This window comes from Protopterus annectens, chromosome 7.part0, assembly GCF_019279795.1.
Source record: "Protopterus annectens isolate FY-2018-M chromosome 7.part0, PAN1.0, whole genome shotgun sequence".
NCBI lineage: Eukaryota > Metazoa > Chordata > Ceratodontiformes > Protopteridae > Protopterus > Protopterus annectens.
The window spans coordinates 543533757-543560171 of record NC_056739.1 but is presented as its reverse complement, the minus strand read 5'-3'; positions in this window follow the sequence as shown (position 1 = coordinate 543560171).

The window sequence follows — 26415 nt, the reverse complement described above, 5'->3', positions numbered from 1 at the left end:
GGTACTACTGCAACAGATGTAGGAAATGAACTGAGTTGTGGTACTACTGCAACAGATGTAGGAAATGAACTGAGTTGTGGTACTACTGCAACAGATGTAGGAAATGAACTGAGTTGTGGTACTACTGCAACAGATGTAGAGAAGAAATTAATGGTATTATTGCAACAGATGTAGGAAATCATTAGTGGTAATAATGCAACAGATGTGGTGGCTGTGGTTGTGCAGTGGTTAGCATTGTTACTTCACAGCAAAAGGTTCTCTGGTTTGATTCTCGGCTGGGGTGCCTTCTGTGCTGAGTTTGCATGCCTTCCCTGTGGTCATGTGGGGTTTCCCCCAGGTGCTCCAGTTTCCTCCCACAGTCCAAAGACATCCAGTAGGTAGACTGGACATTCTAAACTGGCTGCAGGTGCAAGTACAGATGAACTGCCGCAGCAGGGCAAGCCACCCAGCAATGTAAACCTTGGCTGGAAATGATTGTCACTGTTGAAGTGACACCCCGACCACATATGAAAAATGGGAAAAAGGGGTTGAGGATGGATGGATGGATTACTGCAGCAGACATAGGAAATAAAGTTGTCCGTGGTACTACTGCAACATAGGAAATAAATTCATCAATGGTATTACTTCAACAAAACTAGGAAATAAATTCATCTCTGGTATTACTGCAACAGACATAGAAAATAAATTCAGTGGTACTACTAGGAAATAAATTCATCAGTAGTATAACTGCAACAGATGTAGGAAATAAATTAATTAGTGGTACTACTGCAATAGATGTAGGAAATAAATTCATCATTGGTACTACTGCAACAGACGTAGGAAATAAATTCATTAGTGGAACTACTGTAATAGTCATAGGAAGCAACTTCATCAGTGGTACTACTGCAACAGATGTAGAGAATTAATTAATCAGTGGTATTATTGCAACAGATGCAGGAAATACATTAATTAGTGGTAGTACTGCAACAGAAGTAGGAAGTAAATTCATTACTGGCATTACTGCAAGAGACACAGGGAAAATACATCAAAAACACTAATGCACAAACTTACAGAATACATTTATCAAGAATGTCTGAAGTTAATGAATTCCAGTTTCACTGAAGACAAAATTCATCAAAACTGAGTCCCTTACTGATGTGCTCCTGAAGTAACTAAAAGCGGTGTAAGGACTTGGGTGCATCCCATCATGTAAAAATATTTGTCTTCTTCTTCTGGAGGGGGGGGGGGCTTTTTATAGGTTTTGTTTACAATTAAAATGGGATATGACAAATTGTAAAAAATCCAGTTCGTCACACTATTGTCTCAGATATGTGCCACACTGGTCAAAGCCAATCAAATCATCTCTTGTGTGACCTTTTTATGAAATAATTGCTGCTATTTGGTTATGGGTCACCAGTGTTGTAAGTGGATGCCTTAATGCTTATTTATGGGCTGGCATATTGTGTAAACAAAAACAAAACAAAATCAATCAATAAATAAATAATATAAATAAAGTAACCAATGTCATCAGTGTTCATTCTCCATTCCCATTGGCATGATATATTAACTGTGTATTAGTGGCTATGTTCTTCATCACAGCATCATTACTGTGAGCTAACCAAGATTATAAAATAAATATGTTGCATTATAATGATGATACAATAAATCTGTAAATTTAAATTGAACTCATGGCAAAAGTACCATTCCTTTTCACAAAATAAGGAAGCCCAATGGGCATACTGTACTGTACAATAAATTTAAGGAGCTATCATTTAGTTCATTAATTACTACTGCATGAACACTGCACTGTATTTCAGAATATATTCCCTGAAATGTGCCTTCTCCAAAAGACTGGAGCTTACTGATGTTTACAGTACTGAGTTTACATAAAAACAGTTACTGACAGTGATTGATCAGATGCCAGTAAGTTTCCAGTCTATTAAGATATAGAAATATTGAGCTTCACAGGCTGTTCACTCATGAGTGCTACTACCTTATTTCTTCATTTTTTTTTTTTTTTTTTTTTTTTTTTTGTTCCCTTTCTACTTCACTCTTTCTGGCTACCCCAGTGCCCCTACCCATCGCCTGGTCTACCAACCTCTTATATTCATCCTGGCTATCTTTGTTCTAAGCTGATATATAATGATAACTACTTGCTGATAGCGATAATGTGTTTGCTCAATACTTGCTCACCAAGGCAGTTAAAACATTTGATGTAAAGTCTCTTTCACTACTTGCTACCGTTCAACTGTTTACTCATATAGACAGTTAAACATTTGATGTGAGGTGCTGTTAACTGCTTGATTTCTTGGTTTATGCCCAGTCCACGTTTTTCTGATATTTCCTGTGCTCAAATGCTTTTCCTCAATCACAATCCATGCTGTAACCCCACCCTCCCTTGTGACTCTTTATATTTCTACAGCTACCCAGTGCGAAATACATTCACAAGGTTCCCCTGGCTCAGATAACACAGACTGCAATAGAAACCTATGGATCCACCACACAGAAAATCCCCTAGTCACCTGAAAGTGCCTCCAAAATGGAGTAGTACACCCATTACTGCCTGTATATTTTGTTAAAAGCAACATAGGTGTACTGTTTTTGTATTACCTTTTTCTGAATCTCTCTGTCCTTTATTTGCAATCAGAAGATGGCATCCAAACTACCCGGGAAGCAATTCTTAGAATCTCCCCATGCTATCAGCCTGACCACCATTCTAGTGTCACTTTTCACCACATTGCAAGGTAATTCTCCAACTAAAAATTTAAAGGAATCATAAAAAGACATATTTTGTCATTATTAGCTATAGCTTCACATTATTTCTTAAAAGAATACCAAAGACTAGTTAAGCTACCTGAAACTCTGGCTCTGACCTGTGGTGCCTTAATACACCAGGCTGGCTGATTGTTTTTCTGGTCAGTCATGGTCCACCCATGTCTCTGCCCACCAGCCTAGTTACAGACAATCTCCCATCAGAATTCCTCAAATCTACCTCCAAAGTCATAACTTACCCTGTTTCTAGCTTCATCAACTGCTCTATAACTGAAAACTACATCCCTCTGGTCAGAAAAGTCTCCTACATCACTCCTCTGCATAAAGGCAGCAACTCTACTGAACTTACTGACTGCGGACCCATCGCTATTCTTTCACCATCTCCAAAATACTAGAAAAATGTATTAACTCCCAGCTCCTAAACCACCTTCTGTCCAACAACCTCCTATGAAACACACAATATGGTTTTCACCCCCACCATAGCACCACAACTGCCCTTCTCAGTTTTACCAACACAATAAATTAATACGGAAATCATAACAAATTTGTCTCCTCCATCTTTCTAGATCTCTTGAAGGCCTTTGATGTGGTTACACACCAGAAACTACTGTCAGAATTAGCCACCTTAAATTTTAGTCATTCCTCAGTAGCATGGTTCCATAGCTACCTAACCAAATGCCAACAAGTTGTTAGATGGTAACAGGAGCTATCATCTCTGCTTCCTGTCAACATAAGAGTTCCAAAAGACTCCATATTAGGCCCCCTACACTTCAACATATTCACCAACTAACTCCACAAATGTATATCTCTCACCTCATTCATCCAATAAGCAGATGATTCTAGGCTCATATGCACCTCATCCTCTCTAACACAACTACAGGTTACTACACAACAATATTTCCCTGAAGTAGAATAATGGCTATCTAATGCAATCCTCATACTAAACCCAAACCAGACTAAGCTGATTCTCTTTCTCCCCACCAAGACACCCACTCCCCTAGCCACTTTTCAAATACACTCCTCCAACAACACTACTATAATCGCCATCTCGCAAACTAAACTATTAGGTGTTACAATTGGTAACAAACTGAAATTTGACCTATACCTATTTCAAACCATAAAAAACACATATCAAACTAGACTCTCTTTACCAAATTAAACCTTTCCTAATGAACCAATCTAAAATAAACATTGCCAGGACTCATCTTTTATCCACCCTTCTCTATGCTGCTTCCATCCTCACAACCTTAACAAAACTGATATTAACAAACTTAAGTCATGCTACAACAAAATAGCCAAATTTGCCATAAGCTCCCAGCACAGGTCACACCACTGCCCTGCTCTACATCAAATAAAATGACTAGAACTCCCACAACAGCTAACCTAGACCCAACTCATTTTCGCCCAATGACTAGTATAACAGCCAAAAAGAACCCTGGCCTCACAACAGATACTCCAACCATACGCCAACACTTGACAGCTTGCATCCTCACACAAAACACTCCTCCAAGTGTCCAAAAGCAACAACAAAGCTGGGGACGCCCTCTACTCTCGGTATATTTCCAAACTTTGGAACACAATTCCCCAACACATCCTAAACACTACCAACCCAAATCAATTCAAAAAATGTTAAAAGACCACCTCTCTTGCAAATGGCTCTGCTCCTGTATCAGCACAGGCTAATAGCATTCAGTCCCCACAAAAAGCTTATTTTCCTCCATACAGCAACCACCACTCAAAGGCTCCTATCCCACATATTCCATCACCCACATATTTACCCCCAATTAACCTATACCAGCAGAGTTAACAGCACCTACCAGCTACTTAGACTAAGGCAATAGCAATTACAATGTTAATTCATAATCCTTTCTTTTATCTATATGTTAAAATCCATATGTATGTACACCCAAAGGTCTACATCTGCTTTGTATATATTAAAAAAAACTCATATATTTCTACTATACTTAAATGTCTATTATAGAATTGAAGTATTCTCTTTTATATACTTAAAGTGTACATTATATAATTGATGTATTTTCTTTTATTTACTTCAAATATCATTGTAAATTCTGTACTGTAACTGTCAATGTATATTTTCATTTCACAGCTTTTATCCCCGGGCCTCCGCTGAAAATGGGTTTCCACCCAGATGGACTATCTCAGTAAATAAATGTAAATAAAAATAAAATAAGGCTGGGGCTGGCATGGAATCTAAGGGTATCCTGGGGGGCTCAATTCATTGATTGCTTCCACTGGGAATTTTGTTTCATTTATGACCTTCCCTTGGTATTCTCTTCCCATGTGTTCACCTACTACATCTGAGGGTTACTTCCCTCTGTGAAGCATGCCTCCTCAAAGAGAATGACTACATGAATGACCTCCCCCTCTGGGAAGAGCATGCCCATCCCTCTCTGCCAGCACCTCAGACACCTGAGATGGCAATCCAACCTGAATCGCTTAGGCTATAAAAAGGGCTTTAGCCCTTTGTGCCATGGTGCTAGCATGAATGGTCTAATGTTAGTAAGGGATTTTGGTCATCATCTTCACTGCCTTGTGATAAAGGTTTACCAATCCCTTTCCACGTACGTCTCTTCTCTCAGCCACCCATTTCACTTTTCACTCCTCTGTGGTACCCGGCTGTAAATACTACTTACTAATGTTCGACCCACGTCTATCAGAGGGAAGTATAATCCTTCACACTGTATGATGTGGTCATTCTCTACTATATCCTTCTCTATTACACGTAAGTGAGATAAAACCCCTGGTACAGAGTGTAATGTAAACTCTTTCCCCTGGAGAATGAGTGCAGTTGTACTATCAGGGATGTAGCCTGAAAATATTTGTTTGTATTCAAACTTCATAAAGTTGCCCCCACATTCACCTAATATTAAAAAATAACAAATTGTTCCAAATATTACCCTACACTGCCTGTTATTTTCAGCTGTTGCCCCTGTAAGCATAAAAGGACATTAAACCATGAAACCTTGTAACTAAGCAGTACTAATTGGTGTCCTCTTCTCATCCACCCATTGGATGATGATGCAGTGTATTTCAGCACAGACTTTTTAGTAACACTAAATAAGCTTGCACTTCTTAAAAAGAAGGGTGCTAGTGTTCCACTTCCCTACACTGGATCACAGTAAATACAAAGAAGATGGCGACTATCATTTTGGGTTAAAATACCACAAAACCCAGCTGCCTAATGACTTCTGCAAATGTTGCAGTTACAAAATTAAGTAAAAAATATTCATACCAGCAACCAGCTCTACTTCCTTACTCAACATCAACAACATGTAAAGAATACCCAATAATTCTGGAAAAAAAACCCCTCCTTCACCTTGTTCAAGCACTGTTCACTTATGATCCCACTATTGCTAAATGGTTTGCTAACTGCTTTTGTGACTCAGTAGTGAAACTTGTGCAGGCATTTCCACATTGAGTACCAACGCAGCTTTATTCCCTTTGCAGGGCAGCTCTATACTTCCAAATGTCTTCTGATATAATCTGTACATCACTTGAACTCAAACCTGGATCAGCTGGACTTGATATCTACCATTTAAGCCCTTAAGGATCACAGTCCTTTCTAAAGCATACCTAGTCACTTTTCTCATAAGTAGGTCAATCAGTGAAAGAAAAGTACCCATACACTAAAAGCAATCACTTATTACTTTTCTGTACAAATGTGTGTCCTTAGCACTGCTTAACCATTATCATCCCATTGCAGTGTTGCCTCCATTTCCCCCAAATCCTGAAAAACTTGAGCACAACTGACTTTTAAAATATCGACTACATCTGAATGCCATCTGTAGCACCCATCATGTTTTTTTTCCCAAAGCATGGCACAGATGCTGGTCTCCTGGATTATACTAAAAACATCTGGATCATACTGAAAACATCTGTGACAAGCTGAACAATGTCAGATTTGTTATTTCAGCCTACTAGAACCCATCTAAAATTACTGATATAGTCTCCCATGCAAAGCATTAAAGGCCCATTAAAATTATGGTTTCATAATAAGTACAACTAGATGGTTTTCTGAAAACATAAATAACAGAACCCAGACATTTAAAATAAAGAGCCCAATTTCTTCCCCAACTAATTTAAAACCAGTATGCTTTAAAGTTCTCTGTTTGGATAACTTTTGCTCACTTTGTATGTGAATGACATGACCAGTTATATTAGAAATGTGAAACTTTTCAATATATTAATGATTCCAGGATTGTTATGTCTGCTAGGGTACTAGATTCTAAATGTCAGCTATGCATTTACTCTCTCCTAACTTAGCTAATCAATATCAGTCTTCATTTCAATGCCTTCTAAACCAAGTCTATGCTTTTCTCCTCTACTCCATTTCTTATACCTCACAGTAGCAATTTCCATTATGTCTACAAAGGAATGCCTCATCTAATAACAAGTTAGTGGTCATGGCATTTGGTAATATTATTTGGGTAATATGTCAATGTCAAGTAGCTCAGGTCATGGTAGAAAAAGGTCCTTAGACCAGTCTATCTACTTAGTTAACAAAAAAACATCACCTTTAAAACTTCTTGGAGTCACCCTTGATTATCAGCTAAAATCTGACCCATACATAGAAGAAATCTATGACTAATGCCTGCATGAAATAAGGGAAATTATACAAAGTTAAAATATTCCTAAACAAAATCACAGGATGTGCCACAGTAAGGCCATAGTTACTACCATCTTTAACATTCTTTGCCCATCTTTTGTATAATGTTGCAGCATAAAAATGAACAAACATACAAAAGAATATTTGGATTCATTGAAAGCCTCCACAAAAGAATTTGTCATTGACAATCATTCCATGAGTTGTGCAGTCAGAAATTCAGCCATCATCTTGCACTACATAAATTTGTTTTGCTCATAAGTTACTTACTGTACTCAACTGCTTTTCCTTACCATACACTATTACTTGAAGGCCATCTTCTCAGACCCTCAAACAATCTGTTGGCCATCTTGTTGCTATTCCCAAGTCAAGCAGTAGATATGGTGACTGAGAATTTACTGTATGCAAAGCCAAACAAATTAATAAATTCCTGTTCAGTGTAAGACTTAAATGTGATAATTAGTCATTCAAGTCCTCTTTAAAACCCCACTTCAGGTGTATTTAGATGAGTAACTGTGATATACTGTTTCCGGTGCCCTCCCTTCCTTGTTTACTTCAGGCTAATTTTCCTTTCTTTAGCTTTATAAGCATGTACATTTTTTTTCTCTGTTACAGGGTCATAGGTAAGTACTAGGCTAGCTGCCCCCTGTGGCCTATTTTAAGCCTAGCCAACTTTACTTGGTGAAGATCAAACCCAGTACCACTTACTTATGAGGTAATCACCTTAACCAATGTTGACAATCCTCCACAGCGCTTGAATGATAGCATTAGTGTATCAGGAATTATGGCTTAGAGGTTCATTTCCATCAAATAGCACAGAAAACAAAATACTGATATTGACACACAACACATTCTATATATTGAAAGAAGAAGAAGATTATTGGATGGCACAGTGGTGCAGCAGTTAGCATTGTCACCTCACAGCAAGAGGTTCTCCAGTTCAATTCTTGGCTGGTGTGCCTTCTGTGTGGAGTCTGCATGTCCTCCCTGCGTTTGCATGGGTTTCTCCCAGGTGTTCTGGTTTCCTCCCACATTCCAAAGACATGTATTCTGGAGTGTTTCTCCCCAGACCTCTGCTGAAAATAGGCTCTGTCCCAGTCGGACTTTCCCATTCAACAAATATTAAATAAATAAAAAAAATTACATATAAAATGGATAAACAATGAAATGAACAACTGTTTCTTTCAAACTCTGATTTTGCATACCTCCTCCCACTATCTCAGTGTGTGAGTTCTGGCTTAGGTATGTGTAAAAATTTGCTTGTACATTTACTTTCTTATACCTTTATTGTCCCTTTTTCTGCAGTAGGTGCAGCTAGTTAGAGGAGTTTAAACAGTTTTACAATATTTAGTAACCAGCGCAGCGACCTACTACATCCTTCCCTACTTCCTAGTAATGACGGAAGTCATTTATAGCCTTGGCATCTGCTAGCTCTTTTAGAAGATTATATCATACTTTTGACACTCCTTTTGTAAACGTAGACCTACGTAAATGTTCCATGCAGCAAGTACTGTGCTCTTCTGTGTTCCCATGATTTTGTCTCCTGACTGAGTTGTTCCCAATGAATCACAATGTTTATTTATTCCTTACGTTCTTTGCAATCTTTTATTTGTTTTGCAGTATGGATGTGCTTAGTGCCTGAAGATATTTTCTGTGAGATCTGCATTGTTTTCTTAACTCATTTTATGATAAATTGAATTCAGAACTGCATTGTCCTTTCTTGTAAGAAACCTTCAAAACTGCATAATGCACAGCACATCAAACAGCTTGATAATTTTTTGTATTTACATTCACCTGTTTTGCATGTATTGATAATCCTTCCCCTTGTACATGATGCTTGCATTTGTAATGCAGAGTCAAATTTCTGCTGGGAGGCCTTGCCTGTGTTGCAGGAAGGGATGCCCACCAAGTGGATGACACACAAAATGAAAAGACAAAGGACTGTGTCCGTATCTTGCAGGAAAGCTAGATGATGAGGCTATGTGGCTAGGGAAGTATTCATTTTTAAGAAATTAAGATCTGTGACTTAGTCCCCACAAAAAAAAAAAAAAAATACTGCAACTCAAGTGTCTTTCACTATTAGTTTTATTTATTTAATTGATAACTGGGTGGGTGGACTGATTTGATTATTCCTATAACATGACCACAAAGGGTGTACATTAAATGGCAAGTTAAGCATGCATACACCATACATTTTTAGCAGCAATCTTTTGTCACTCATAACATTCTCCTGCCTGAACTACACTATCTATATGCCTGTCTGTCTATCTATCTATCTTTAAATCACTAATGCTCAAATACAAAGTAACTAAAAACTAGTAACTGAAACTCAACCTATTGGAAAAAAGAAAGACAAAACACTTACGAGTGCTTTTTTTGCAGAAAGGGGCAAGCCTCCCAACACCTTCCACACCCTCTGCTACTTACATATTATATTATATACACCAACTCTGAGAATGTACAACAGCAAGGAATGGGGAAATTCACACTCCCTACTGTACCGTAATCCCACCCAAAAATACCTCCTCTTTGCTATGTCATGCGTTTATGATTACTTGTTTTGCTGCCATCAGTTTGAATTCTGGAGCAAACTCACTCAGATAGAATTATCAGATACCTATAATTTCTCACCTGTGAATGACAACTCACACTGTGATTGACCTTGCTGCAGAGAAAAATATGATTCATCTAAAAATGTGGCAAATTCTGAAAATAAACAATGTAGTGTTTCACAGGAAGATGAAATCGCATGAAGGGAGACCACAAAATGAGGTGCAAAGAGGAAGAAGAGGGAAGACGCAATGCCTTCTTTCCAAGTAGTACCTTTAGAGTAAGATTAACAGGAGAGAAAGCATACTGTGAGGACAAAATGTGTCATTTAAATGTTGATACCCTTAGCTCGAGTGCAAAGGATATTGTTGAGAAAGCACTGAAAGTGAAGAAGAGGATTCAGAGGCTGTAAGAAACCATTCTGAAACAGAAAGGGGCATTGTAGTTTGTCATCTGGAAGTGCTCATAAATGACAGTGGAAGTTCAGTAGAAGGACAGAAAAGAGCAAAACCTCAACATTTGGAGGCAGTTTAGCACAGAATGTTTGATGCTGAGTTACAAAATTAAAGGTGTAAGTTTAAATATGGCTGTCCATACAAGCCTGCAGTGTAACCATGTGCAGGGCACTCTATTGCAGTCCGAAGTGACACATGTAAGCAAGATTTACTTTTGCATGGCTCTTCTTTGTGGACATCATCCAATCTTCTCCATTTCTTTTGGACCAAGGACATCAGTGCAGAAAACAGAGTGAGGATGAAATCACAGGAAGTAAGCAACATGGTCATAATATACAACTTTTACCAAGCTGGCGTGATTAATTCAAGCAGTCTCTCTCGCTCTCTTATCTGCTCACTAAGTCATGCACAATTACAGAACCACCTTGCATCTTTTCTCAGTCTCCAAATGAAAACGGCAATGTTTACTCCATTGCTGAATGTAGAAGTCTGGTCCTTGAGGATTCTGTTAGGTTTACAGTAATTAAACTATTTAGCACACAGACATTCCCTTCTTGGTTTTAGACGTGTTTAGTACAAAAAGTGATAAATTCATCTTTTAATCTGTTGAGGGGATTATATGAATAAGGTTGTATGCAAGGCTTTCAGTATGTTGATTTAGTTAATGGGAGCATATGCTGGTCATGACACTAAGAAGTACAGATTACTTAAGTCACCTGTTTGTAGACTGAGGATGATGCCTGTCTTGGGAGTTATTATTATTATTATTATTATTATATAAAGTGCCTCATTTGGGGAATTGTGTATTGTGTGTGTGTGTGTGTGTGTGTGTGTGTGTGTGTGTGTGTGTGTGTGTGTGTGTGTGTGTGTGTGTGTGTGTGTGGGTGTGTGTGTTTGCGCATCTGTCTGTATTTGTAGGAAGTGACATGCAACAGAGATAGTGATTTGAGAGGAATGTTCCCTGACAAGAGAATGTGAGATTGGAACATTAAGTAATACACAGTGATTCCTTCCGACAAATTAGCATATGAGAAGTTTACTTTTGATGTTCAGCTACAGAATGAACTGTCACTAGTGAGAGAGAAACCTGTGGCAGCCAATGGTCATTTGTGAGGTGAAATTCAGTGTTAATGTTGGGATGAAACCCACCCCAATACCTGTTTCCATTTGCAACAAATAAATATCTTCATTAAACAAGAAATAATTGTTCTAAAAAAATCTTCAGATACCACATGAAATTCTTTTCAGATTCATGTTGTAATTTGATGCTCCAAACTATGAGCTTGAGCTATACTACTATATGTAGATCAGATATCTATAATAACCAACATAAGTATATATGATGCAACTTGGAGACCTAATAATGAGCCATTCAGTGACAATGTAATTTTACATAGACAGTAAAGTTAAAGCCTTCACAGACAATTTTTGCAGGTCTAACAGCTGCCTAGTGTACAAATATAGGCAATGATTTATGGGTAAACCATTTCAAGCTTGCATCATCCATGGTGACTACATTTTGCTCTGGCATTTCTGTGAATGAAACGGATAAAATGCTACATTAGAAAATTTGAAGGATGAATTGATGGGAGTTGGTAATAGATTTGAGGAGACCAAGTTTGGGTGACTGGGTCAGGGATTATTGTATATACAGGGGAAGTATATCTTCAAACTACTACTATGTTAATAAAATGACAAGAACTATCATATCCTTGCAATTATTTGAGCAGTCAAAAATGGCTTTGGCAGCTCTTCAAACCCTCAGCAAAATTCATGTGCTGGACTATATTTGCATACAGACTGAAGGTAGCAAATAGAGCAGACATGGTAAAAATAGAGGATTTGAAATGTCTCAAAAAAGGCAAGAGTATTTACATCATTCAGACAATAGTTTCTTCTATTCTAATATAGACAAATTGACAGCAGAAAGCCTAAACCCCTTGAAATGATAAGACAAAGGCAGTGTGAGTGCCTGAGCATATGATGTGGAATGTGAGAGTGACAAAGGGCGTAGGAATCTAGTATTATGGTCCTGAATTCCATTCAATATCCACCAGGTGGTACAGTCTTCCAGAATGTCAGTAGATAGAAAGTATAGAGTGTTCATTTACAATACAGCTTCCTAGTATTGGAATGTTTGAGTGCATTGCATGGTAGGAGGCAACATAAATGTGGGAGTGGTGGCATAATAGGAGGTGACATAAATGTGTGAGTGCATGACATAGTAGGAGGTGACATAAACATGGGAGTACATGGCATAGTAGGAGGTGATATAAATGTGGGAGCGCATTGCATAGTAGGAGGTGACATAAACATGGGAGTACATAGCACAGAAGAAGGCGACATAAAAGTGGGAGTGCATGGCTTAGAAGGAAGTGACATAAACATGGGATTGCATGGCATAGTAGGAGGTGACATAAAAGTTTGAGTGCATGTCATAGTAGGAGGTGACATAAACATGGGAGTGCATGGCATAGCAGGAGGTGACATAAACATAAGATAGCATGGCATAGAAGGAGGTGACATAAACATGGGAGAGCATGGCATAGTAGGAGGTGACATAAACATGGGAGTGCATGGCATAGTGAGAGATGACATAAATGTGGGAGTGCATGGCATAGTAGGAGGTGACATAAACATGGGAGTGCATGGCATAGTAGGAGGTGACATAAATGTGGGAGTACATGGCATAGTAAGAGGCAACATAAATGTGTGAGTGCATGGCATAGTAGGAGGTGACATAACTGCATGGCATAGTAAGAGGTGACATAAATGTGGGAGTGCAAGGCATAGTAGGTGTAGATGAATGTGTATGTATGTACCTTTAAGAAGCTATCCAAGGGCTTACACAAGTGCATAAATACTGAGCACGTGCAAGCTAGACTGCCATGTTGTAGTAAGCTGTTGAGATGTAAGCATGTATGTAAGATCTGTCCGTTAGCCAGTTTGTTTGTATTTTATGATGCTGCTATCCATCCTGATGTGTTTCTATGTATTAAAGCATCTAAATGAAATACCCCACCTGCTTGCCATCTATGTTAAAGCGAGAGATGATTGACATAGTATCAGAAGTGGCATGTCTAAGAGGACATGGTGTCAGAAGCAACATGTCTAAAAGGCATGAAGTTAGAGGCAGTATGACTAAAACAACTTAAGGCTCTTGCTTGGAACTGGTAGAATATACAGCAGTGAATCATCCCCTAAAATGTGCAAAGTTCATAAAACAGGTCAGAAATGAATTTCAGATATTAAACTTTCTCAGCACTATTTCCCATTTGTAAAAAATATGAAATGAGGCATACAGAATGTCCTAAATGATATTTGCATAAACTATGTACGATATTAATAAAAATATTTGAATTACAAGGGAAAATGTTTGAAATAAAGTCCAAATTTCATAAAATGAATAAAATAAAGGGAAACGACTGCATTTTCAAAAAGCATGTATTTCATATTAAGCAAAGACATCCAAGTTTTCAGAAGTGTATAAAGTGTTTGCATGTTTGTGCAGTCTTACAATAAAGCTGCTTCGCAAAAGTACAGCCATTGCAGGGTATATTTTGCAGAATACAGCCATTACAGAGCATATTTTCCAAAGTACTGTATTTTGAAGAGTTTATTGTGCATTTGAATGTTATTACACGCTCATGGAACAGTTTGTTCATGCATAATTACAGGGGCCACATTTTCAGTGTGTTTGTATATACTTTGTGGGCATGGCAGATGGATTTGAAAAAACAGTGCACTTGTGTTTGATAGTAATATTGCAAAAAATGTTTGAGCAAGAGTTCAACATTTTCATACAGGGTGCATTTTCTGATAAAGATGACTGTACAAAGGCATTCATTCTACTTAATTCAGCTGTGTCAAAAGCTATAGAAAGAGAATGCTCATTTGTGCATGCACCTGATATCTATACAGCAGTAGGAGAAAACCACCATACTGTTGTACAGGCAGAGTCAAGGGAGGACCCAGAGTGCTTAAAAAGTAAATTTAGAGAAATGTGTAACCCCCAGACAAACATTACAATGGAAAGGCACTTATTTTATACAGGGGATCAAAAGCCTGGTGAAACTTTTGCAGCATATATAACGACCTGAGAAACAAGGCTAAAACATTCAGATTTGGTGATTGAGTTGATAAAGGACAGACTTGTGTGTGGTATAAAAGATGATGCTGTGAGAAAGATTTTGCTTTGTGACAGTGATTTAACTTTGGATAAGGCCATTGAGATTTGTCAGAGATATGAGCTCACAGAAAAGCACACACATATGCTTACAAATGAGTACAACTCTAGAAGACATAGTGACAAACCTCATGTTGATAGTATGCAGCACATAGTTAAAAGAAACAGGCCCTAGCACATGGCAGCAACTGTAGCCCCTACAACAGTCACTGGTAAACCCCAGAGCTTTCCAGCAAATTCCAGAGTTCACACAGTCTCAGTGAAGGATAAGAGTGAGTCAGCTAACTCAAAGCACGGGCCCCAACCTAGTTTCATTGCCAACTGTCATAATTGTGGTGGAAGCCATGAATCTAAAAGGGAGAAATGTTTAGCTTTTGGTAAAAAGGTCACAAATGCGATAAGTGGAATCATTTCAAAAGGTTTTCTAAATCAAAAAGCCCACATTCTTTTATTAAAAGGGAACATTTTAAGCAATGAGTTGATCAATTAGAGAGCTGCGAGTTGACCCTACTCTTTATGTGGATGGTGTGTCAGTGCTTCATGAAACAGTCACTGCAATAGATTTAAGGCTAAATAATGAAGTATTTTGTACTGTCCAGATAAATTGTAAACCCATACAGCTCAAAGTTTATACAGGCTCCAAGTGCAATGTTATGTCAGCAGAAACATTTGCAAGAGTATGTCATGGTGAAAGGCTTGATTTGGCATAGTGTGCAAAGCTTGTTGCTTATGAAGGTGAAGAAATTCAAACCGAAGGCTCAGTAGTGCTTTCATCTTACTGTGCTGGAAGAAGCTATGACTTGTTAATTTATGTGATCAAGAGCCATGTCCAGTCATTATTAGGGCTCAGAAACAGTTTGAAAATGGGACTGCTTTCATTTAATAAGGAAGTCCACCAAGTCAGCTTAAAAGGCCACTATTCTAATTTTGCCCAGTGCATTTTTTCTACCTATGCTGATCTTTTCGAAGACAACTTAGGCAAACTTCCAGTTGTGTACTCCATGAAGCTAGACCCAGAGGTCAGTCCAGTTATCAAGGCAGCACAAAAAGTTCCAATAACCATGCAGGACAGTTTCAAAGCTGATTTAGATCAAATGGTTGGACAAGGTGTGATTTGTCCAGTTGCAACTCCAACTGAGTGGGTATCTTCCATGGTAATAGCTCACAAGAAAAGCTCAGATGACATCAGAATATGTATTGATCCACAAGATTTGAACAAAGCACTTAAAAAACATCATCATCCAATGCGCACAGTCAAAGAAGTCACAACCTTGATGCCAAATGCCACCACCATTTTTTCTGTCTTAGATGCAAAGAGTTCATTTTGGCAAATTCAGCTCGACAATAAATCATCATTGCTCACTACATTCAGCACTCCGTTTGGCAGGTTCAGAGTTTTGAGAATGCCATTTGGGATAAATTCTGCAAGTGAACTCTTTCAACATGTAATGGAGAAAATTTTTTCTGGGTATCCTTGTGGTATTATAGTCAACGACATACTAGTAGGAGTTCATGATGAAGCAGAACAAGACAGAAACCTCAGAAAAGTTCTAGAAAGGGAATGTCAAGTGAATCTTAAGCTCAATCAACAGAAATGCAAATTCAGACTACAAGAAGTTACTTATGTTGGTCATTTATTTACCAGTACAAGCCTACAACCAGAGCCTTCAAAGCAAACAGCCATTCTTAAGATGCCAGCTTCAGACAATGTTCAAGCTCTGAAACATTTTCTTGGCATGGTTAACTACCTATGCAAGTTAATTCCAGATTTGAGCCAACTATCAGCACCACTCAGAGAGATGACATGTAAAGATGTATCTTGGGCTTGGTTAGAGCAACACCAAAGAATATTTGATGTCCTGAAACAGAGAATTGCTATTCCACCATCCCTCAGATACTATGATGTTCACAAACCAGTTACACTTTCATGTGATGCTTCAAAATTTGGTCTTGGTGCAGCTATTCTACAAGAGGGTCAACCTGTTGCCTATGCATCAAGAACTCTTACCCAAACCAAGATGCAGTATGCCCAGATTGAGAAAGAGCTTTTGGCAATTGTGTTTGCATGTTCGAAGTTCCACGATTATGTTTATGGTAGACCTATCCAGATCAAAACAGACCACCTACCTCTAGTCACTATCTTGAGAAAGCCTATGCATTCAGCTCCAGACTGACTGCACTGTACGATGCTGAGATTGCAAAAGTATAATTTCAATCTTGTCTACAAGAAAGGCAAACTTCTTTGTCTTGCTGATACATTATCCAGATCATCCAGAAACACCACAGAACAGCGTGAGAATGAGAACCTTAATTTTGAAGTTATGGAAGTGAGGATTTTTTCTTCCACACATCTTGTTGAGTTGAGAGATCACATGGCCACAGATCCAGTTTTACAAAGGCTCAACCACTTTACCAATCAAGGATGGCCATGAAAGCAATCTAGTTTACCTCAAGAGGTGCAACCTTATTTTCCCTACAGAGATGAGATTTTGTCTGACGAAGGTATCATTATGAAAGGCCTGAAAGTAATGGTTCCAACGTCTTTGCAACAAGAGTACATTACTATCTTGCATCGTGATCACCCAGGTACCGACTCTACCAAAAGAAGGGTGAGAAGACTAGTATTTTGGCCTTCTATGTCACAAGACATTGAGACAGCACTTTTATCTTGTTCAGTATGTAATAGTACAAAGCCACATCAACAGAAGGAACCACTTCAGCTAAACCATCATTTTGCAGTACATGGTAGTCCACACAGTTATTTCTGACAATGGCACACAGTTTACAAGCCAACAGTTCAAATATTTGCTGAAGAATGGGACTTTACTCATGTCACATGTAGTCCTGAGTACCCACAGTTAAATGATTTGGCAGAACGTGCAGTTCAAACTGCAAAGCAGTTACTAGAGAAGTCAAAATGAGATGATAATTGTGATGTTTTCCTGAATCTCTTGAATCTCAGAAATGATCCTTGTGATAAACTTCCTGGTTCATCTGCTCAGAGATTTCTGTCAAGACAAACCAGAAACATACTACCAATCAGTAGTCAGTTGTTGGTTCCATGTGTCAAGAACAACAGGTTGGTGAAAGCCAATCTGTTGAAGAAACACCTAATCCAGAAGTCCTACTATGATAAAACCAGCAAACCGCTCAACCCATTATGAGAAGGAGAAGTGGTAAGGATGCAAACATCCATGGTTATGATTGGATTGGTGTGAAGAATATGTGCTCAGAGCCAATATTATACATTGTGGAATCACAAGGAGCAGACTTTAGGTGGAATTGAAAACATCTGAGCCTATGCCACAGCGCAAAGCCTGTGAGAAAGAATCTTTATCTCAGAGTGAGAGGTCCAGTGTTCCAATTCCAGAGGACGTTCCAGAGGACATTCCCATTCCTATGACAAATCCAGAAGTTCCTGATACAAGTTGTTCACAGAAGACTGTCCCTGTTGCTAAATATGGTCCAGATTATTATATTACGAGATATAGTCACACCTCTAAACCCTGTAACAGATATGAAGCAACTTAGACATAAACATTGTGTTTTGTTTCTAATGTATGCAGTAATGCATGTCTAACTCTGATATTGTTTTTTACAAAGAGCAATCTTTTTTAGAGGCAGGATGTAGATCAAGGTGTGTGCATGTACCTTTAAGTAGCTATCCAAGAGCTTGCATAAGTGTATAAGTACCAAGCATGTGCAAGCTAGACTGTCATTTTGTAGTAAGCCATTGAGATGTAAGCATGTATGTATGTAAGGTCTGTCTGTTAGCCAGTTTGTTTCTATTTTATGATGATGCTATCCATGCTGATTTGTGTTTCGATGTATTAAAGCATCTAAATGAAATACCCCAACTGCTTGTCATCTATGTTAGATAGAGACACAAGCGACATTAGGAGGTGACATAAACATGTGAGTGCATGGCATAGTAGCAGGTGACATAAACGTGGGAGTAGATGTCATAGTAGGAGGCAACATAAACGTGGGAGTGCATGGCATAGTAGGAGGTGACAAACGTGGGAGTGCATGGCATAGTAGCAGGTGACATAAACGTGGGAGTAGATGGTGTAGTAGGAGGCGACATAAATGTGGGAGTGCATGGCATAGTAGGAGGTGACAGAAATGTGGGAGTGCATGGCATAGTAGGAGGTGACAGAAATGTGGGAGTGCATGGCATAGTAGGAGGTGACAGAAATGTGGCGTAATGAGGTGGTGGAAGCAGAAAGACCTGTGATGAGAGGAAAAGCGAGGTTAGCATGCAGACGGACATCTTTAAGAATGGGGAATAGAGGTGTTAGAAAACAATATAGGTTAGAAGCAAAGAAAGATTGTTTGAATCAAAGAAAAAAACTACTCTGTGGTTAAGCACATGTAGCCTACAAAGTATGATAAAAAAGAAAGAGTGAGAAAAAAACAGAGAAGAAAAAACAAGTGTATAACTTCATAGGTTTAGAACTTTGAATAGTGCTCTGACTGAACAGCATTTTTTCCCCTAGAGTTAATGGCTAAGTAGCTTAACACTAAGAGGTATAGGACAGGATTCAAAGGCAGTCCGTCGTCGAGGTAAGGCTACAGCAATAAGGGTTCTTTAATATGTTCGTGAAAGCCAGCAAATCAGAGAGACATTAAGGACAACGAGGAAAGATCTTATTATCAGCTAATCTGCAGGTCTCAAAATTGCTTGGTGATTACCAAAAGTGCTGTCAAACACTTTGCTTTGGAAATCAACATCCTCAGGGCACTCCCCTGTTATTCACTTTGTCACACGCACACACACACACACACACACACACACACACACACACACACAAATTCATTGCAAGTGATTTGTAAGAAATTAGTACTAACAGACTAAAAGTAAAAATGCAAAGTAAGTTATGCCCATTTTAACAAAAGTATAGCTTAAAAGTGGACTCTGCCATTTAAGAAAATATGAATAATGTATCTGCCATTTCCTGCTGTTTAAAACAACACCTGAAGTGTAGACAAATGATGCCTCTTATGAAGTGCTCAGGTACAGCTCTTATTTTCAAGAGCACTTAATGTAACAAATCCGCATTCATGCAGCATTATTAAGATTATACTTCAGTTTCTTTTAATTCTGATAATTATCTACACTTTTAAGCAGCTTTATTTCCATTTTTCTGTGTAAGATGCTCATGATTTAAACCCATACTGCTATGCACTGCAATCATTAAAACGTTGGATTTGCAACAGTGAACATAAGTATGGCAATACATACATTACAGTACATAAAACCGGTATTCCAACTACATGAATAAGTGTGTATTTAGCATAATGATCATTAAACACACAACAGCTTTCTATGTTCAGTTTACAAACAGTAATTTATGGTACTTTACAAACATTCAGAGTATTTTATATGCTTCCCATAAAATCAGCCAATAAAGCAATGAATCTCTATAAAAGCTGAATCAGATGCTAACTCGCATTTAATTTTCCTCTTACCAGTAACAGCTCAGAAGCTAGGTTGTAGGTTTTGCTGTCCCTTATAGGGTGTTTATAAAGTTGTCTGCTACCTTTATGAGGAATAGGGACAACTGGCCCTTGGCATTGTGACATAATACTTTACTGGGACGTATATATTTAAATGCCACAGTCACTGACTTGTAGCTTTTCATATGTTGAATACCATTCATTCCAATAAAAACTAGTAAAACCAAAGAACATAGCTTTCACTGTACAAAACAACCAGGGACCTCAAATATACATTGAATTAGAGGCTTAGATTCAGAGGTACACTGAAATAATCCGAACCCAACCACAACATAATAATAACTTTAATATATGATTCATTAGAAAGCTATACTTACCAGAAGGATAACATGCAGATCAGTTCATCTCGGTGCTTTTCTCAGCTTTCTTGTGTCTCTGGGTAACATAATATGAAGACATAGGGTTGGTAAACAACACATGACAACATTTATTTGGGAGCAGCTGTGCAGGTGGACAAACGAGACCACTGAGTTTTATTCAGTTGAGAATGTCATATGATGTGTATTTCCATGTTTAATATATCAACTTGTTTTACCAAGATCCATGTTGACATAGAAAGATGTATTTATTTAATTTTTTTATTTAGTTTTGATTAATGGTATCAGGTCTTTTTTTTTTGGGTCTATATCAGTTCATCGAAATGTCTGAAGTTCAAACACCATATGTTCGAACGTCAAACCACGAACTGCAAAAACATTGAAGTCTTAAAACAGTGATTTTCTTTTCCCAGGAGAAAAAAATCGCTGTTCCAAGAAAAACACACGCAACACAAACACACCAAAACAACATCAATCCACACACATACACTCAAAATCCTACATCTAACCCTACACTAAACTGTACATACACTACTACCTATCCACTTACCTTAACCCAAACCCTAACCCTAAGGTCCGTCACTATCGCACACTCACCTGACCCACTCCCTAACCCTAACTCACACATCCCGCCCTAACCCTAAAGTCTTTCACTATCGCACACCCACCTCACCCACGCTCTAAACCTAACTCACCTAACCCGTGCCCTAACCCTAACATCCACACAATCTCACACTTACCTTAACCCGACTTGTAACTTCCCACCACAGTCGTGATGCTCGCAAAGCCACAGAAATGGCCCACCAAATTCTTTCCCTGAGAAAGAATTTGGTGGGCTGCGGCTTCACGATTACCAGTGTTCGAACTTTACAGTTTGAACATCTGCTATTCGATATTCAGCTGTTTTGATGGACTGATATAAACCCTTTTTTTTTACTACAGTGTACAAGATAAAAAATGTAACTAAAATAGTACATTAGTAACACATTGCCAGGCACAAAGCCTACAGAAAATTAATCAGCAAAGCCAGGAACAGGTGTATGTTGACAAAATGAGACAAAGTGATGCCCTCCTTAAATGCTGGGGAAGATAGTGCCAAGGGGTTAGAACCATGAGGGCTAATACCAGCATACCTGAAGTATTAAACCATTGTTTGGAACTCACCAGTGGTCCCTTCCACTCAAATGGAGTTATAAACGCAAATTACTTCTTTCAGATTACCAAGATTACCAGGACCTGTGGGGGCAGATCGAACCATGGTACAGCGAGCAGTATTTCTGACAGTCCTTTTAATTTTTGCTAATAAACTGAAGTGCACCCTTCTTTTGTGATCAATAACTTAGTCAGAGATGGGAAACAACAGATGACTACAGTTTAAGAAATTGATTGCTGTCTCTGTTGGATCAGTTTAAACTTAGATCATACCTGACTATCCTGTCAGAGACTTGACACCTTAACTGATCTTGTTGCATACATTTTGAGAAATATTATAGAGATTAAAACAATTAATATTACTCACCTTCAAGCTGCTGAACTCCATTACTGAAACTATTTTCTTCAAAAAGGCAGTTACACAAAAATGAGCATGACTCTGAGAGACAGATAAAATATTTCCAGTCCAAGATGGGAGGTCTGGAAAACTGACAAAGAAAGAATAATCCATGGTTAGGGCACAAGAAAGAATGAGAGAAAGTAATGGCATGATCTGATTCCAAGGAAATATTTACCAAAACTGTTGAATTTAAAAGCAAAGCAAAGGATCAAAGCTGTCAAGTGATCTTTAAACCTGTTAACTTTATTTAAAGGGTGTACTTACTGTTTACTACCAGCAAAGGTCATCCTTTCCTGATTTGTAGTTTCTAAGTGAAATGCTTCCAAGACTTTCTCACAGCTACAGCATGCAAAATGAAAATCAGTTGATGAAATACGTTTACCCTGTTTTAAAGACAATATTTCTACATTGCTGGAATACCATGCCAGTTTCAGGATAAATGACACGACAAACCTCCGTTTGATTCTTCAGAGCATTTTTTGAAATGCATTAACCGAAGCTGTTAATAACAAGAAGGTAGTAAATAGGGTAAACCCAGCAAAGAATGCTCCTCAAACTCAATGATCAAAGAAAATAGCATTATCAGAATAGTTTGCAGCTATCCTAACATCTCACCTATGCAGCCCTAACACCGAGGATAATCTGGATAAAGCAACTGAAGATCCTACAGATCTCCACTAAGAAAAACTCATCAAGACAACTTATCCCCGTGAAAATATCAACCCAGAGCAGATCTGAACCTTTAAGTGAACAGGAAACAGTTAGGGTTACCACCTGTCCCACTTTGCGAGGGACAGTCCCTCTTTGGGCAGTTGTGTCCTGCAAAAAAATTGTAAAAATGGCAAATGTCCTGAGATTTGTGGACAAAATTATTTCCTATATTTTATGTACTAGTTGCATAAAACAGTTATTCTGTATCTGAAACACCTAAATGTTATAAGAAACAGAATAAGCAACTAAAATGCTACAAGAATAAACTTTTATTTAAGCAAAAAAGTGAAATTCTGTCCTTTGTACTGACCATGGGTATGTTTTGCCCTGCAAAATCTGATGTTTGCACCAAAAATGTCCCACTTTGGGCATTTGAAAAGGTGGCAACCCTAGAAACAGTCGATATAGACAGTTTGACCTTCCCTATGACTGATGAAGCATCTGAAATCTGACACCCTTAAACACATACAGGAAAACGGCAAGAGAAGTTTATTGGTCCTTGTAAACCCACGGCAATGAAAAATCTCAGTTGGTGTAAATGCACATTGGGAATGAACTTTACTCACATCTTATTATTGGAATTCACACAAATGCAGTAAACTAGTACTGGTAGTGCTTATGATTCTGTCTGGCACACGGACAGATAGACACACACAAGAGTGCACACACTCTTATGCACACAAACAGGCATGCATACAAACACACGCACACACACACACACACACACACACACACACACACACACACACACACACACACACACACACACACACACACAAACACACACTCATTGTCAATCTGACTGAAATTTATTTCATGGGATTTGCAGGTTGATAAGCAACTGCTTAGCCAGTGTACATTTTCTCTTTCCTCTCGAGATGAGGGAAAGTTGAAGTGAAATTTAAATTTTACATTTACTTGCTTAATTGAATGTTTTTAGTTTTAATTCCCCAGTAAAAATACAACTTTTAAAATGTGTTCTAAGTAAATGTCAGACTAATGTAATGGTGTTACTGGGGTACAAAAATGTTTCCAGAGAAATTACTGAATGTTAAGCAGTTTGCAGAAAGCTTTAATGTTTAAAAGTCTTGCCTAATCATCCAAAAGAGGCATGTTGCTGATTGTGCATGCCTAGTTAGGGTGGAAAGGACATGAATGTAACAAAAAAAAAAAGAAATAGAGAAATGTCAGGCGGTTAATGGTGAAATCTGAACCCCCAGGAAGGAAATTACTAGCGAATTCTAGGCTGAAATGGAGAATCACCTTCCACTTTTGCTATTAGTTACAGGGAAGTAGAATCTCTAAGTGTGGATGGTACACCAATGCTGCTAGGAGGAGATTTATTTATAAATCCCATCTCAGTATTAGTCCAAACTTACCAGCAACAGACAGACATGTGAGGGCCCAAGAGATGCTTTACAAGGCAATGGCAGAAAACTGTCTAATCAATATTTTTATTTCCCTAACAAAAATCACAATGGTTTACTTCAGGAAAATTGCTAAAGAAGCCCATCATTGTTGGTGCGACTCTGACAGACCATGCAACAATTTCCTTAGTTATAGAAAGAGACAAAAGAACCAGTAAATGTAGTTCATGGTGATTGCATCCACTTATTTTTGTAATGTACATGGAAACATCACCAATAATGTACTTAATAATACCTAATTTTTGTCCTGGGACTCCTTTAAACTAGAAATTGTCAGTGATTAAGGGGCTGAAGCTATTGTTATATATAAAAAATAAAGTACACAGGAGAATTGGAGACAATTTGCCAAGAGAGCAGCAGTTATGTGGGTGTCAGAAATTTAAGGTCAAAGTGAAATTACATAAATACAAAAAGCTTCATAAGGAATCCAGTGTACTAATCAAGACATTATTGCATTTGTAAATTGATACAGCACCTACCAGGGATTGGGCAGTGGGAAATAAATCTGGGAACCTGCGAGTGTACCGGTTAAGGCAAACAAATCAGGGAGTTATGATTACTTTTATCATGTCTAAAGAGAAGGGCTGAGTTATGAAGGGCTAATTGAGGAGTTCCATATTTTTTTGAGAATCTATTAAAGAACTGTACAGGAAGCAGTTTAATGGAAATCTACTATATTTGTGGTCTTTTAAAAGAAACCAGGCTTCCTGGATTACTAGTTTATAATTTAAGATTATTGGAAACACAAGGACCTCTGAATAAAGTGCTGCAAATATTCAGACACCTACAAGGAATGCTATGGTTACTGATGAACCCAGTGCTAGATCAGCTACTTTCATGCATCCTGACTACAAGGTTAATAATTCTGTTCAGGTATTTGAGTTGTAAGGTAGCATAAATTCCTTATTGTGGATCTCTACCATTGTGTTGTTATAGAAAATAACTAAACACAGTAAGCTAGTAATTGTATGCCAATTTCACTTTTGAATACTGATTTTAAGATTTATAATAGAATTTTAGATGATGGGGATAAGGTTCTGTTATCCATATCTATAGCACTGTCCCAGATTGGGTGTGTCTGGGGTAAAGAAGCACCAATCATCTACATTCTCTTGCTAACAAATACAAGCATTAAAGAATGACCCTTCCCCATCAACAATTATTTCGGTAGATTTTGAGATGGTGCTTGATTCCAGGAGTTGATCATATTTATGTCCGGTGATGGAATGATTTGTTTTCCCAGAATCCTTAATAACAACGGTTAAGTTCCCTTATATAGTACCAGCAACAACTGTATTTTCAAACACTGACATTTCCAAATCATTCCTATTAGAAAGAGGCACCCATCAAGGCTGCCAGTATAGCTGTTGCTCTTAACCACAAAGGACCTGCTGTTCCCATTTAGCCACTACTTAGAAATACCTGATAAGACTGATCTCCCTTTGTCACAACACAACAGCTCAGAAGCTATACAAAAATGCAGAAGTTCTTCTTTCTGCTGACGACTATGTGCTCCTAACAATGGACCCACAAAACGACATCCCACATATACAAACATGTTCTCATTATATGACATCCTCTCTAGGTTAAAAGGCAACTACAACTTAAATACATTTCCTTTCCCCAGAGTATATGTTCCTCCCTAAAGGATGATCCCAATACTTTATGTATTAAAAAGCATGATGCAACAGTTCATTTCCTCCCCATGGCATTTCTATCCTAGCCAGCTTCCTCAGGGCATTGCATACTATGTTAGGTATGAATGAAATCTCATGATAATTTCATTAGGAATTTGTTTCCCTTTGTTCTTACATAATTTCACTGAAATATAAGAAAGTTTTTCTGGCCAAGCAAAACACATACGGCAAGGTATTTGTAACACATTTTTGTTATTTCATAACTATTGTCATTCAATATCATAACTCACAGGTATTTGATTGTGTACTGTCATAAGGCTTCATTATTTCCCTTCCCTGGGGTTGTAAACCTAATTGGACTAATGTAGTCTGAAGACAAAGAAACCTGATAACCACAGAGAGCAACGTCATGATGTGGCTGAGCTTTGGAAGCTAGGAAGTATGAAACTCTGGCCGACTTAGGCAAGGAAGGTGGAATAAGCACAGAACCTGAAACTCACAAAATATCACATTTTAAAATACTATATTATCTCTATTTCTTTCTTTTTTTTTTTGCAAGCATCTTTCACAGGTGGTATACCACATTGTAGGAAACAATTATGCAAGAGTCACTGCAAAAAGGTCAATGACATTTTTACTAAGAATTGTCAGACTTGACAGTATTTCTTTCTAATTCCATTCTAAA